Source organism: Physeter macrocephalus, chromosome 5 (assembly GCF_002837175.3).
Source record: "Physeter macrocephalus isolate SW-GA chromosome 5, ASM283717v5, whole genome shotgun sequence".
Classification (NCBI taxonomy): Eukaryota; Metazoa; Chordata; class Mammalia; order Artiodactyla; family Physeteridae; genus Physeter; species Physeter macrocephalus.
Window position 1 is genome coordinate 61,822,521 of NC_041218.1, and position 16,600 is coordinate 61,839,120.

The window sequence follows — 16,600 nt, forward strand, 5'->3', positions numbered from 1 at the left end:
CACCCATGCTGGTTTCAGATTCATCCTGGGATAGCATTCCAAGCTCTTGTCCTCCCTCTCCTCCTGAATCAGCTCCTGAAGAGCTGATTCCTCCAGGGCACCAAGATAAACTAAGGTGGCCCTCTCCTGGAACTGCTCTTCTGAGCTGATCAGCACTTTCCCCATCATTAGATTCCTGCTCAAGCTTTCTGCAGTCCTTGACATTTGGCCATTTACTTTTTGATACCGCCTTTTCCTTCGGATTCTCTTACAAAGTCCTCACCTTGTTCTCCTCTTTTCTTTCTCACAAGATTGGCTTAATCTCCTTCAAAGACTCCTGTCTTCTTTGCATCTCATTGTGTGAACACGCCTCAAGTTTCCACCATAAGCCACCTCCCCTTTTCTTTTAGCTGAAATCCCTTCCAGCTGTAGAATATCAGCAATCACCAGTCTCTATCTCCAGAAAAGATTATTTCAGGCTTCCATGTAAAGCCTCAAATTCCTGCTATACATACCTGACAAGAAGTTTCAAGGTCAATATCTTTTACCACAAACTAAGTCCTTCTTCTTACTTCTCTCATAGGTGGCACCATTTCCTCACAGTCTCTTAAGCTCAAAACCTTTCTTTACAAAGATTCTTCTCCTTACCACCCACATCTAATTAGTTACAATATCCTGTTAACTTTTCATTTGAAATACTTCTGAATTCCAACCTTTCCATTCTAGATGGTGACACGCCTCTTCAGACCTGCACTGTTCCATCATGGTCAGCAAGGTAGAATGAAATCCATAAAAGGTATCTGCTACAAAATAGCAGAGGAAAAACCTGACCCAGGGGAAGGTCTGGATCAACTGCTTGAGGTCAAACGTGAGGTAATAAAACATGGACCATCCAATGAAATAAATAGCCTTGAATATGGACTGTGCCAGGCCACATCATTAGGACACTTCAACTCCAAACAGCCTAGAATCTGAGAGTCCTAGAGCAAATTCATGAGTGGGAAATCTAATCCAAAGCCACATGGATTTACAAGAAGCAAGGCACAGTAACTAGGACCAAAGCCAGCTGGGTGAATTGCTGTATATAGCACTCATCATGAAGAAAGGCTTATGAAGGTCAGAAGCTCTGCCCCAGGTTCAAAAGACAGGTCCTTTGAAAGGCATGCACTTCTGCCCTTTTAAAAAAATCTCCAATTATCATCCCAGAATGGCCTCTTAGCTCTTTTCCTTGACTTGGTTCTCTCCCCAAGAAATAGGGTTATCTCTAAATCCTCTTCCATTCTGTCTTGATTCCTGAGCCCCTAAACCTCCTCGCTTACTAAACTAGCTCTTGAAAAAATACCTCTTTTGCAAAATGCTATCGATTTTGTCCTTCTAAAATTTATCATATCACCTTAAAAAACTACTTTCAGCACCTACGAGCAAAAGTAATCATGAAACATCCAGCTGTGAATGTGATTATTAGCATGTGCTCTTTTGTGTAACTAAATAACTTGATTATCCTGTGCTTTTTCATTTAAGTTGGTTTGAGCAGATTTTGATAAAATCAAAATCGGATTTTAAGAAAGAACAGTAAATGTCAATGAGCTATGAAGAATCAGTCAATATATGTCCAAGGCCAAATATGTGGTATCCTCTTGAAAATTTTATAACAAAATTACAAAGGCAATAGTTACCCCACCTATAGGAAACCTATGGAAAAAAACTTATTATGCAAAATGTTCCTAATGAGTGCCTCTTTAAAAATCTCTCAAGAACACATCAGATGTTTTATTTTAGTCTCAAGAATTATTAACTGTGACAGAATATGTACACAGGAGCTTACTTACTTACTCAGGAGTAAGCTCTTCAAGGCCAGTGAATATGTCCTTCATGTCTTTGAATCAGTGCAGCAAATACAGTCATATGGCCAATGAACCATATTCAAAAATCAGTTCTCTGTGACTTACTAGCCCTGTTATCATCAATGAATTACTTAGTCTCTGTAGACCTCAGTTTCTTCATTGATAAATTGTAATGATAATCTCTATCCTATAAAGTTGTTGAGAGGATTGGATAAGATTTTGTATGTGATATGTCTGGCTCAGCATCTGGCCCACAGGAAATATGTATTGAGTTCACTCTTTATGTCAGTTTCTGTGTGTAATGGTAAGAATACAGCTGTGAAATGGACAGCGTGGGGTCTGTGCTCTCAGAGAACGCGCAGCCTTTTGGGATTCACGCTCTGTTGGACAAAGGACAAGGTGTTGAGGGAATACCCAGGAGGTGCCTGATGTCAACCTGGGGGCTCTTAGGCAGGCTTCAGAGACTGGAAGGATGAGAAAGAGCAGGCTAGATGGGGAATGTAGGGTGTGCGTGTGTGTGTGTGTGTGTGTGTGTGTGTGTGTGTATTTTGTGTAATCCACTTTAGTAATATGTATGTGAAATTGAGACTGTTCACCAGGAAGTTTTAATTCCTCTGTGGATGGTAAATGTTTTATAGCAATTTAAACATTTAAATGTGGCATAACTAGATAGCTCTTTCCCAAGATATTTTTCGAATCTAGCTCCTCCTGCACTGCTCAGGACTCCTCCTACTCAAAACAAGTTAAGTTGACAAACCTAGAATTAGCAAACAGTACCTAATTACATTAAACAACGCTTGTTGCTCCCAGAAGCAAATTAACATGTTTATTATTAATTTTCACTGAATTATACTTAGCACCAACCCCTTACCTTTATGAAGAAAAACACACTGCTCCCCCATACCACCCCACCTTGTCAAATCCACAAAAACATTTGAGGTAATCACACTCGTTGCTGGTTTTAACTTCGGAACTTAGTCTTAATGATAGACATTTTTATTATTATTCTATCATTATTTCATGTACTAACAAATAAGGTTCTTTGTGGTCTAGATTTAGCACAGAGAATCCTAAAATGTCTGAAAAGGAAAAGGAAAGTTGGAAATTAACCAGTTGGGTGAGCTGGAGTCTGCTCCTGGCTGCAGCCTGCACTCCCAATTGCACAGTTGGCTGGAGCACACCCAGCGAGGTATGGCAGAGCCAACACCAGCCACCAGCCTCTCCTCCAGGGGCTTGGAGAACCCCTCTCCCACCTAGGAGACTTTCCTGACACATCTTTATTCTTCTGCCCTCACAGTGACTTCAAGGCCTCGCAGACGTGAAGCGTTTTTTCTTCTCCTATACACTTTCAGCTTCTCTTAAACTAACAAGAGGGCTTTATTTTAAAGATGCAAGTTGAGGCCCTGAGAAGTTAGGAAACTGACTCCAGGTTCCAAAGCTATAGTTAATGGATCAACCAGGATTAAAACCCAGGGTTCCTGAAGCCCAGTCCTGTGTGGCCCCATCATGTCACTGCCTTCCACCCAGCCTGGGTCGACAAGGAGCAGCCCTGGTCGGTCCTGGAGGGGTCAGGCTTGGGTAGCACATCCATGTGGGAATTCCTTCCTAGTAGTTCTTGGACTATTGATGTGTTTTTCTAAATCTCCAGGAAAATCTGTTAAGAAATTAGGAAAACTGGAAAAATTATTCTGATTCTCCTGCAAGAACTAAAACGTAGCTGTCAATATAAAGATGTTACTGATTTGAAGAGCTCCACTGACATCAGGTCAAAAGCAGGAGCAGGGAATGTGAAAACAAACAGTCAAAGGTTAAGGTTGACCAGAATCTCAGGGAACGGGAACAGGAGCACAGAGGGAAGAAGAGGTCACAATCTAATCGGTCAGTTTGGCTTGTAGCTGTTGCTGTGTTATAAGTGAACATTTACAGTGCTGGCTGGTGCTAACAGTGAGTCATGCTTGCAAATAAAATAAATGTTAGTACATTTATATACACAGAATACTTTAAACAAGTCCTATGAGTGGTATCCCAAGAAATAACAAGTTTGGGAAGCAATATAAGTTTTTAAATTGGCAATTTAGAGACACGGTTCTGCATAGTGTTGAGAGATTTGAGTGTTATGTTGTTTGAATACTACCCAGTAGTGTTTGCTGGCATTTTACAGCATTTGAATATTTGCTATAGGCAAAATAAGTTCTTTGTAAATACTTCCAAACTTGACATTTCTTACTCATTACGGGCATACCTTGTTTTATTGTGCTTTGCTTTATTGAGCTTCTCAGATACTGCACATTTTACAAATTGAAGGTTTCTGGCAACCCTGCATGGAGCAAGTCTACCAGCATCATTTTTCTAACAGCATTTGCTCACTTCCTGCCTCTGTGTCATATTTTGCTAATCTCACAATATTTCAGACTTTTCATTATTATTATATTTGTTATGGTGATCTGTGACGAGTGATCTTTGATGTTACTATTGCAAAAATATTATGACTCACTGAAGATTTCGATGATGGTTAGCATTTTTTATTAATAGAGTATTTTTGAATTAAGGTATGTATACTGTTTTTTAGACATAAGCTTTTGCACACTTAATAGACAACAGTATAGTGTAAACATAACTTTTATATGTACTGGGAAACCAAAAAATTCATGTGGCTCGCTTTATTGTGCTATCCCTTCATTGTGGTGGTTTGGAACTGAACCCACCATATCTCTGAGTTATGCCTGTAAAATAAATTTTTTAGATATCCATAATATTGTGAGTAAAGAATACAAAAAATGTGGGAAGTATTTTAAAGACAAAAACAACTTATGCTTTCAGGAATTCCTGACAATTCCTGGGAATTTTGATCTTTCATTCCTGAATTCCAAAGATTACAATCTAATCCAACAAACTGTGGAACTATAAGAATATTCCCTTGGCATATAAACATTTATATTTTATAAAATTATCTTCACATGATGCCACATGGTGCCAAAAGTAGCGTACAGAAATGAAAATAAACCATTTAGTTAGAAAAGAAGCTTAGGTATATTGCTTTTTAGATTCTGTATCTAGATATTCAGTTTGACCAATCACTCTTCTGGCTCACAATTTTACAAATCTTGAGAAGAATAACAGAGCAGAGGCCTTCAGAAAAAAAACAAATCCACATTAAGAGCAAGATTATGAATTCCCTTTATTTTTCATGAAAGTTCTCTAATGAGTAATAAAAGACGAAAAAACAATAAACAAAAGAACAGGTTAATATTTCAGGAATAGCTTTACTATGTAATGAGGTTAATATCTTTAATATATAATGAGTTTTTACAAATCAATAAGACAAGGCAATAACTTTAATTTTAAAGAGAAGGCAAAAAATATACAGGCAGTTTGCGAAGGAAGAAACACAAATGTACAACAAAGACATGTTCAACACAGCTAAGGAGTTAATAAAAGCTAAAACAATATACTATTTTTTAACATATCAGATTAGTAAAAGTTTTAAATATGATAATACTCCATATTGGTAAAGGTATGGGAAAAACAGGCACTCTAACACATAATACAAGGATTTTTTTAATTTCCTTTTTCATTTCTTCATTTACACATTGATTGTTTAGTTGCATGTTGTTTAGCCTCCACATACTTGTATTTTCTCCAATTTTGTCCCTGTAATTTATTTCTAGTTCTATACCATAGTAGTCAGAAAAGATACTTGATATTATTTCAGTCTTCTTAAATTTGTTGAGACTTGTTCTGTGGCCTAACATGTGATCTATCCTGGAAAATGTTCCATGTGCACTTGAAAAGAATGTGTATTCTGTTGTAGTTTGATGAAATGTTCTGTATGTATCTGTTGAGCTCATTAGTATAATGTGTCATTGAAGGCCAGTGTTTCCTTTTTGCTTCTATCCAGATGATCTATCCATTGATTGATCTTAGCAGTTTTGGTGGGGGGGGGGCAACAAAAGCAAAAGTAAACAAGTGGGGCTACATCACACTAAAAAGCTTTTGCACAGTGAAGGAAACCAGCAACAAAATGAAAAAGCAACCTACTGAATGGGAGAAAATATTTGCAAACTATATATCCAATAAGGGGTGGATATCCAAAATATATGAAGAACTTATACAACTCAATATCAAAAAAAAAAACACAACCCAATTAAAAATGGGCAGAGGATCTGAATAGACATTTTTAAAGAAGACATACAAATAACCAACGGACACATAAAAAGATGTTCAACATCACTGATCATCAGGGAAATATAAATGAAAATCATGGTGAGATACCACCTTACACCTGTTAGAATAGCTATTATCAAAAAAGACAAAAAATAAGTGTTGGTGAGGATATGGAGAAAAGGGAACCCTTATATACTATTGGTGGGAATGTAAATTGGTATAACCACAATGGAAAACAGTATGGAGCGTTCTCAAAAATTAAAAAAATAGAACTACCATATGGTCCAGTGATTCCACCTCTGGGTATTTATCTGAAGAAAATGGAAATACTAATTCAAAAAGATATATGTACTCCTATGTTCATTGAAGCACTATTTACAATAGCCAAGATATGGAAGCAGCCTAAGTTCCCATCGATAGATAAATGGATAAGGAAGATGTTTATATATATATATTACTATATATATAGTATTCTATATACTATACATACTATACTATTTATAGAGTATAATATATACTACATATTATTATATATAAATATATATATTATATAAATAATATAAATATATATATTACTCAGCCATAAAAATGAATTAAATCTTGCCATTTGCTACAACATGGATGGACCTAGAGGGTATTATGCTTAGTGAAATAAGTCAGAGAAAGACAAATACCATATGATTTAACTTACATGTGGAATTTAAAAGGCAAAACAAATGAAACAAAACAGATTCATAGATAACAGAGAACAAACTGGTGGTTGCCATAGAAGAGGTGGATGGGGAGTTGGGCAAAATTGGTGAAGTGGATTAAGAGGTACAAACTTCTAGCTGTAAGGTAAATAAGTCACGGGGATGTCATGTACAGTATAGCGAATACAGTCAATAGTATTGTAATAACTCTGTATGGTGACAGATCATAACTAGACTTATGTTGATCATTTCATAATGTATAAAAATATTGAATCAGTGTCGTACACCTGAAACTAATATAATATTGTAGAGCAATTATAATTCAATTAAAAAAAGAGTGATACCATGTTTCTGAGCAAAATTAGCCTAGTACATCAAAATCTTTAAAAATTGCATTCCTTTTTTCCCAGAATTTTTTATTTAAAATTTTTCCTAAGGAAACAATTGGACAAGAAGACAAAGAAGTATCTACAGAATGTTCCTTATGGCCCTGTTTATAATACCAAAACTTTAAAAACAGCCTTAATACCTAATAATAATAAACTGGTTAAATGAATCATGGTAATCCATAAAACAGAATGCCTGGGAGAGAAGTGTGCAAATAGTGCATTAAATACTAATAGTACAATAAGGATATTATGATCCCATTTCTGTAAATAAAAAGTGTGGTTATGGGTATATAGATGCAACAAATACCTCTGGAAATAAGTTTATATACCAAGAAATGTTTGTTGAATGAATGAGCCAATAAATATGTTAGCAGTGGTTATCTCCAGGTATCAGTATTATGGGTGATTGTGTGTGTTCTGCTGATTTACATGTTAAATTTTCCTAAAAATTAAGTGGATTCATTTTATTTAATTTTAAGGAAATGTTTTTTTAAATGTAAAGCACTGAGAGGAGCTAAATGAATTCAGAGCTCTGGCTTTCTTCTATTATAGGTGAAAGAATGCAGAGAGATAAATGTGCCTGGAGTCTTAAGAAAACTGATGATTGATCTAATAAATGGATGAAAGAATTTATTCACATAAAAATCCTGCCTTTGAAACTAAGGTCAGTCAAAACTCTAGATTCTGAATATATTCAGGTTATGCAAGTAAAACCTGCCTGAAGGTAGCTTTGGTTTGACACACCCAATTTTAAGAAACATCATTTTGTACTGAAGACAAAGTTTGCCTTTTTTATATCATTCCTCCTTTTTTTTCAACCTACACTGGCTTTCTCAGTCATGTTGGAACCTCTCTCCCTTCACCTACATGGCAAAATGCCAAAGTCCTAGATTCTACTCAAAAGGAAGATTTTACTGACTTGGAGTACAAGTTTTCTTAAAGCAATATAGATCCTCCACATTCACCCTCAGATTGTATGAAAATAGGAAAAACTGTATGAAACCAAAAATCCAGAACATGTGTCAGAAATCAGATCCCATCTTAACAAATATCATCATTAACTGAAGTCTGGATAATTAACAGGCTTCTTCCCTATGGTTAGAGCAGACAAAGTTAATTATGCATAGTGGGTAGAACTGTACGGAGCACCAAGAATACAGAAATGAACAAGAAACAACCTTCAAATTCAAGAAAACCATAGTCCTGTCGTATAATTTGAACAGATCCCCTCAGGAGCAGCCATTTCTGTCTGGGGCATAGAAAAGGTGGAGAAGATCTTTGAGACAGAATTTAGAAAGTGAATATGCATTCCCCAAGTGTAAAAAGACTGGAAGGGCATTTCAGGCAGAGAGAACAGCAGGCACAAAGGCAAAGAGGCAGAAGAGTACCTGCAATAATAGGTGTGGCATGGTTCTAGCTCAGCACAAGAATTTGAAAATGATGGCAGAAAACACATTTGGCCTGAATGATAAATTAACAGTTACCTAGATAGTTCAGTTTATAGGTGACTGAGTTTCACAGACATAAAGACCTCTCTATTTAAGTGATTGGTTATTGTCTTTAAACTAGCTCTTTGTTCAGCTCTAGTGGTAACTGCCTTTATTCTAAAATGGAATCTTTTTTTCCTTGCCAAGAAGGGAGTCATTTCACTTTGCTTCTCTTCCCTTTTGGTTCTTTCCATTTATGTTTTGCAGGCACACGGACACACCCTTTAAGCCAGGATTTCAATGAAAAAACCTAGCCAATCCAGTTTTAACATTGTCATTGGTGGTGTTAACATGGAGACAGTCGCCTTCTTGTTGCTCAATAGGGTGAGACTTTGTAAAAGGCTTGGGCATGTACAACGTGTCTAGCTTCAGCCACCTCCTTCTCCTCCACTGCCAAAGAAGCAGAAGCCAAGGAACCATCTCCTTATTGTTCTCTTGCATAAATGGGCCGACTGCCCATTGGGGGAGGGTGGCGCCTAGACATTTACGTGACCTGCTGTGGAAGGGTGGGGTTACTGTCTCAAAATCCCTGCTCTTAAAAACTAGGGAAAGAAGGCCCTTCTAAGTAAAAGGAAAAGAAAAATAATTGACCTGTAAGCCTGCTGGCTGCTACTAATAGGAAAGAATGCTAGAGCACCTTCACTGCTCTAGCAAGGACAGCTGAAGAAAATGCAGTCCAGGCCCATAAGAAACATGAAGATTGCCAGCCCCTCACCTTGCTGTTCGGCTTCAGAAGGCCACCTTGTTTTTTGTGTTTTTTTTGACCACACACAATCGAGCCCTTTTGAATCTGACATCACAGATGTTGAGACATATTTTTGCAGAGCAGTTTATGATGACATTTATGAGCTATATTGCCTCACAGTGATCTCTCAAGGTGAGTGAAGGCAATCCAACAGATGTGGAAACTAAAGTGTTGGGAGCCCCGGCACAAGCCCCAACAGGTAGAAGCCCAAGAAAGGGAGTGACAAACCAACAAACTGTTCAAACCAACAAATGTAACTCCTGACTGGGGTGTATTTGTTTTTGAGTGAGAGAAGAAAAGTATTTTTAGGGAGACAAGTTGGATAAAAATAAGCATTGAGGGAAAGATATAGGAGGCAAATCTAAATCAAACCTATCTTTAATATGCAGCCAACTCAAAGCATGAAAAAGCGTATTCTAGAAATATTAAAAATATTCCTGTATATTTTCTGTTCCTATAAATAGTTTCCTATTCCACTAATGAGGAAGCTGCTTCCATCCAAACTGAGAGGAAAAGATAATTTCAAAGATATTAGACATGCAGGCTAAATTCAGTTGCAGCCAAAGAAACAGCAGAAGTTCAAAGTCAGACTGATATGTACCTAATGGCGGCAGGGATGACCCATATATCGCCCAGGTGGGTTTGAATGTTGCATTTCTGTCAGTGGCCTGATATCAGAGGACTTCTGTATAACCCTTTGGCTCAGAGAGCCTAAATACAAAATGTACTCTCTCTCTCTTTTTAAAAAAATATTTATTTATTTATTTACTTATTTATTTTTGGCTGCATGGGGTCTTCGTTGCTGCACACGGGTTTTCTCTAGTTGCAGCTGGCGGGTGCTACTCTTCGTTGCTGTACACAGGCTTCTCATTGCAGTGGCTTCTCTTGTTGCGGAGCCCAGGCTCTAGGCACACAGGCTTCAGTGGTTGTGGGTCGTGGGCTCTAGAGCACAGGCTCAGTAGTTGTGGCACATGGGCTTAGTTGCTCCGCGGCATGTGGGATCTTCCCGGACCAGGGCTCGAACCCATGTGCCCTGCATTGGCAGGCAGATTCTTAACCACTGCACCACCAGGGAAGTCCCCAATATGTACTCTCTTTAAAGCATTGTGTCACATTACTAGCATACAAGATTCTGGGTAAAGATGTATTTTCCACCCAAAAACTTTTAAATTTTTATTAAACTCCTCCAGCAAGATAACTGTTTTTAGACAAATTACTTTCAGAGGTGGTGTAAGCAAATCTGTGAGACAAAGGTTAAGATGAGATGTGCCATGTCACTTTTTTTTTGTAAGGACATTTTTAACAGCAATTTTTTTCCCTCTTTAAAATCTTGATTCAATCCTATTTGCCATCAGTGAGGTATAAAGAGGCTGCATAGCATCGGAGAGAGAACATTGACGACCTTGTCAAAAAGGAGGTCATATCTCACCATGCTAACTGCAGTAAAGAATAAATTTCAGGTGCTCGGATTCTGCTTTTCAGATCTTAGCTCATGTTGTCTCTATTGTGAATGTAGCCTACTCAAAGCCATATTCTTTTTTCAGCCTTATTAAGTTTTTCATGTGCCTGGGGCATTGGAAGCATGGTCTCAGAACCGAGGCCGACCTGAAATTGGATCCCAGCTCCCAGCTTACAAGCTGGAGACCTTGAGCTTTCCTCTGTTTTTCTGTTTGTTCAGAGCTTTTCTATCTTGATCTGTTAAAAATGACATAAGATAATTATGAAGGCAAACCAAAGAACTATGTTAAAGCAAATAGTGAATGGTAAGTGGCACCATGAGCCAATCAGTTGCTAAAAAAGAAACTTGGGCACCATCCTTGACTCGTCCCTCTCTCTCCAGTCCTGGCAATCCGTTCCTCTCCACTCTCACTCCCATTGCTTCATCCCAGTCCATTAGGCTCCCATCTCGAGTCTCACCCCCTTCCTAATGCATTCTCTGTGCTGCCACCATATTGTTCTTTCTCAACCACAAATGTGATCCTGTTGTCGCCCACTCTGACTCCTTCAGTATCACCCACTGCACTCAGGATAAAGTCAAGCAACTCATCACCTGGCTCCAGTACGTCTACCTCTCCAGTCTCATCTCTGGCTCTGTCATCCCCTATCCCTATCCCTTCTTATCCCTCCTGCAACTCTCTCTGCTCCAACCATACTGGACTATTTACAGTAGTTAATATTAGAATTAGAATTATCTAAGATTTTGTTTAAGTGCCACCTCTTCTTGAAAACCTTCCCTGACTCATCCCCTTCCCCATCCAGTCTGGGTTGAAAGCCCTTCCCAAAGTCTCCCAAAGCACCCCATGCTCCCCTCAATTATAGCACATATTTCTCTGGGTAGTCTTTTTTGTCTTTGTAATCCCAACACCTAGCACAGTGCTTGGCATGTGGGATGCACTTCGTGGTTGTGAATGAATGAATGAATGAACTCATACACTTAGCACAGGGTCAAATGCATAGCAAGCATTCAGTGAGTCTGCTTTCCTTTCCTTCTTTCTCTAATAAGGTCCAGAATCAAAGGATTTCTGAAATGGTGACTGTTCTGCAGGAACTACTGTGAAGTTTTCTCCTCCTTTTATTCATCTCAAGACATAACTATCTACTTTTTATCCCTCTCCTTCCCATCTCTCTAAACACACACACACACACACACACACACACACACACACACACACACACTCAGACACACACACACCCCACATCCCACAGAGGCATCTCTTAGCATCTCAGAGAGGTCCCTTAAACAGGCTTTCCCTTCCCTGGAACTTCTAGACACTGGACCCTTGGAATTCCCCAAGAGTCACTTGGGGAGCTTGTGAAAATACAGACGCCTGTGCCCCACCCTCCAGGCAAGTCTGGGGTGGATCACAGTGATTATAATTTTCAAAGCTCTCCCCAGAGTAATCTAGAAGATCTTCCAAAGTTAGGAACTACTGCCCACAGGTCAAACTTATGGTTTCAGACTCTAAAAGGAAACCCCACTCAGTGTGTGTCTCCTTCCCCCGTTGCCACTTGGCAGTAAGTCAGGCATTCCTGCTGCTGCCAAGAGAGGAAACAAAAAGGAAATGTGTATTTTTACTCATGTGCTTATTTATACCTGTGTTGTTCCAAAACAGTTTAGGGTGCTGTGGGACAATAAAAAAATAGGAAGTTATGGAACCTCACAAAGTTTATAGCCATCAAATGGCCAGTACTTCCTAATGTAAAGAATTTGCTTCCTGTGACTTTGAACAAGATCCTTCTGCAATATCACATCTTTCTTTCCTGACATCATTCTTCACGAAGTTGTACAACTCTGGGACCGTGATGCCTCCAAGGAAACTCAGCAGTTTCTTGTGCTGTCAGTTTGTATGTCTATGGCAGAGAAATGGGCTTCTTAGTTCTTACTTCTTCACTTTGATGCTGTCAACTTCATTTTGCAAATGTGATTTCCACAATCCAGTAGGAAGGTCTTCACCATGCCACCCTGAACCCAGAGCCTATGACACTGACCAGGACTGACAGGATCCTGGATCCTGTCCTTGCCTTCTTCCCAAAATTCCCAAGTCCATGGGGATTTTGGATTATTTTTCTGGCAGAGTGACCAGGAATACTAGTCATACCTCTCAGTGCAGGGGCTCATTTCCTCCACTGCTGCATATTAATACCAAACCAGGGCTACATGGTGTAGATCCTAGAAAGACCTTCCTTGACTTGAAAATCCCTCTATTGCCCCATTCTGACAGTGACACCAGCAATAAGCATGACCAAATGGGAATTTCCTCAAGCACACCAGTCTTGGTATAGTAAGACCCCAGCAACAGAAATTATATACCCGTTCTTGGGCCTTCCCCCACCCTAGTTAGGTGGCTGGAGAATGCTTTCTTCTAAATCCCTCCACTCCTAGCAATCCTCCTGACCCCACACTGTGGTCTGTGGTCCCAGGGGGAAATCATTGTGCAACTTCACAAATCTGCTGCAGTCAAGACCCAGCTACCAGTAGACCATGCATGAAATTCTTGGAGCAACTTCTCTACTCCTGTCCTATGAGGCCATTTTCCCATGACATGCCAATAGTTTCCAAACTGAAGTGGGTGTATAGGGAAATATGCTCCCCTCACAGCCATCACACCCTGTTACTAGGCCGCAAAACAGTGCTGCCTTGTGACTTACCTTTTTATTAGCCCCACTATTTTTCCAACCCCATCTCCTGAGAACTCTGGCCCTGGTCCAAAGGGGGAGGGATCAGATGCAATGAGGGTGCCAACTTCTTTTGATGCCCTTATTTTAGAAATGCCTCCTCAAGATGAGTTATTTCCTCATTTAGTAACTGATTCCTACTGGAGCAGGCCTTGAGGGTGATACTTAGCCCCTAGGGCTTTAAGGCCAGGAAGCTGAGGATCAGCTGAGTAGCTCTGTCCAGTCATTTCTCCTCCTCACTATGCTTTTTTTTTTTTTTTTTTTTTTTGGATGTTAGGAATACTACTCATGGGAGGTTATGTCTGAATTTGTGGTAGGCATGTATAACTTAGGTCCTCATCCTACAGTTTCTTTCGTTCTGCTCCTTAGCCCAACATGTTAATACAAAAATAAACATTCATTCATTCATTCATCCATTCAACAAACATTCACTGAGAAGCTCGTATGTGCCAGGCACTGTTCTAGGTGCTTGATCTATTCAGTGAGCAAAATAGGTTAAAAAACTTTGCCCTCTAGGAGCTTCATCCTAGTGAGACAAACGATAAACAAACAAAATGCAAAAGTAAATTATATAGTAGGTAAGAATACACACTGTCGAATTCATAGAACTGGGTAAGGGGGATCAGGAGCGAGGGAATAGGGTGGGGCTGGGGAGCTGGGTTCAATTTAAATAGAACAGTCAGGGTACAGCTCACTGAAGGAGTGACAGTTGAGCAAGACTGGAACCAGGTGAGAGAAGAATATGAATGGAACAAAGTGAAAGGCAATAGCAACCAGATTACACAGGGTCTTGGAGGCCATTGACAGGCCTAGGATATTGTTTTTTACAAAATACATTCTCATACATTTAATATTTTCAACCTTGTAAAATAAGTTCCATAGTAAAAATAATAGAGACTTACAGATAATTCAAAACTCATTTTTAGCCAATACTGTCAATATATGTTTCCATGAAAATTGTATCAGCATATAAATAATGCTGATAGGTATGATTTGATTTTCATCTCTTTTCCCTTTCCACCCCTTCTTCAAGGCCCTGAATAATCCACCCATAGAACATCCACCCACGTTGCTGAGGTTTCACTACAATTCTGAAGAATTGGCTTCAATTCTGGGGTCATGCAGAGATGAAATTTCATGGGGGGAAAGTTTGATCATTTAAAAAATCAACTTTTCCATGTGTAGCCTTTTAGTTTGCTATAGAAGAATAATCCCTCCAGGGAAACAGGAAGCCCAAACTAGGAGCAGCCGTTAAAAACACTTGACAACTTGGAGAAACCAAGGAGCTATAAAGCCAGAGCCCACAGCCAATCCTTCAGCAAGTCCCATCAGCATTTCTCTCAAATTTATCCCCAATCTAAATGCTTCCCCCCCCCGCACCGCCCAACACTGCCACTCAGTCCTTCAATCCTCACCTTGACTACAACAGCTCCTAAGTGGTATCTTACCATGCTGACCTCATTCCCTCCCTCCTGGAGAGGAGGAAACTAGATGAGCATGGTGCTAAAGAAGATTGGCAGGACCAGCTGGTCTTGGATGGCCCTTGAAAGCCACATGAGGAGTTTGGATTTTTTTCTGAGTGAGATGGGAAACCACTCAGAAAACTGGAAACTGTGGAGTTGTGATCTGGGAAATAATGTGATTCGATTTAAGTTTCTTTTAAAAAACACTCTGGTTGCTGCTTGGGGAATTGACTGCAGTAGGAGCCAAAGCAGGGACACCAGCCAGGAGGCTGCTATAGCAGAAGAAGTGAAGTAAGACCTTGAGGCTCTCTTGTTTTTCCTTGAAAACGCCAATCCCCTTCCTAACCCTTTGCTCTTGCTGTACCCTTGGTCTTGAATACTGTTTCCCAGATCATCAAATACCTCATTTCTCTCCATTTATTCCTGCCTTAACTTAGATGTCACCTCCACAGAGGCTTTCACTGACCACTGTATCAAAGACAACTTCCATCTCTGCTGATCATTCTCCATCCTCTCACCTTTTTTCCTCCTACTATTTATTATTACCTAATATTTTACACAGTATATATCTTTGGTTGTTGTTTAGTCTTATCTATTCCACAAGAGTTTACATTCTATGGGAGCAGGGACCTTGTCTCTCTTCTTTGCCTGGCACAAATAAAAGTAAGTGAGACTCAATAAATATTTGCTGCATGCATGGGTGGATGGATAGATGAATCCTTTATCTGTTTATAGCATGGTCTGAAACAAGTTAAATGAGACCAAGTTCTATTTCTTAGAAAACACTTATATTTCCAGAAAAAGGAAATAATGTGTAAAAAGCACCAAAGATTGCTGGTGTATGATAATTATTCTTTTTTTTTTTTTTTTTTTTTTTTTTTTTTTTTGTGGTATGCGGGTCCTCCTCTGCTGTGGCCTCTCCCGTTGCGGAGCACAGGCTCCGGACGCGCAGGCCCAGCGGCCATGGCTCACGGGCCCAGCCGCTCCGCGGCACGCGGGATCCTCCCGGACCGGGGCGCGAACCCGGCTCCCCTGCATCGGCAGGCGGACGCGCAACCACTGCGCCACCAGGGAAGCCCCAATTATTCATTTTTATTGAGGGTTCACTATATTCTAGGCAGTACTATGAGTTTTACTTAGTCTGATTTAATCTTTCAGCAGCCTTAAGAAGTAATAGATTTTATTATCCTGATTTTTAGATGAGGAAACTGAAACTTGGATACCTACCCATTATGGACACAGGAACACTTGTAAGTTCATTGCCTTCCAATTCTGAGAAGCCCTTGAAAGGTGGCTTTAGCCTTGAAAAAGAAAAGTTGCTGATAGGCTTGTTTAAAATCTGAGAAGTTGTTACAGTTTTTTTTTTTTTTTTTTTTTTTTTTTTTTTTTGTGGTACGCGGGCCTCCCTCTGCTGCGGCCTCTCCCGTTGCGGAGCACAGGCTCCGGACGCGCAGGCTCAGCGGCCATGGCTCACGGGCCCAGCCGCTCCGCGGCATGTGGGATCCTCCCGGACCGGGGCGCGAACCCGGTTCCCCTGCATCGGCAGGCGGACGCGCAACCACTGCGCCACCAGGGAAGCCCTTGTTACAGTTTTAAAGCCTAAATTGGACCTGGTGTCAGCTGATCCGACAACCTTCCCTTTTTTAAATCCCAGGTAATCT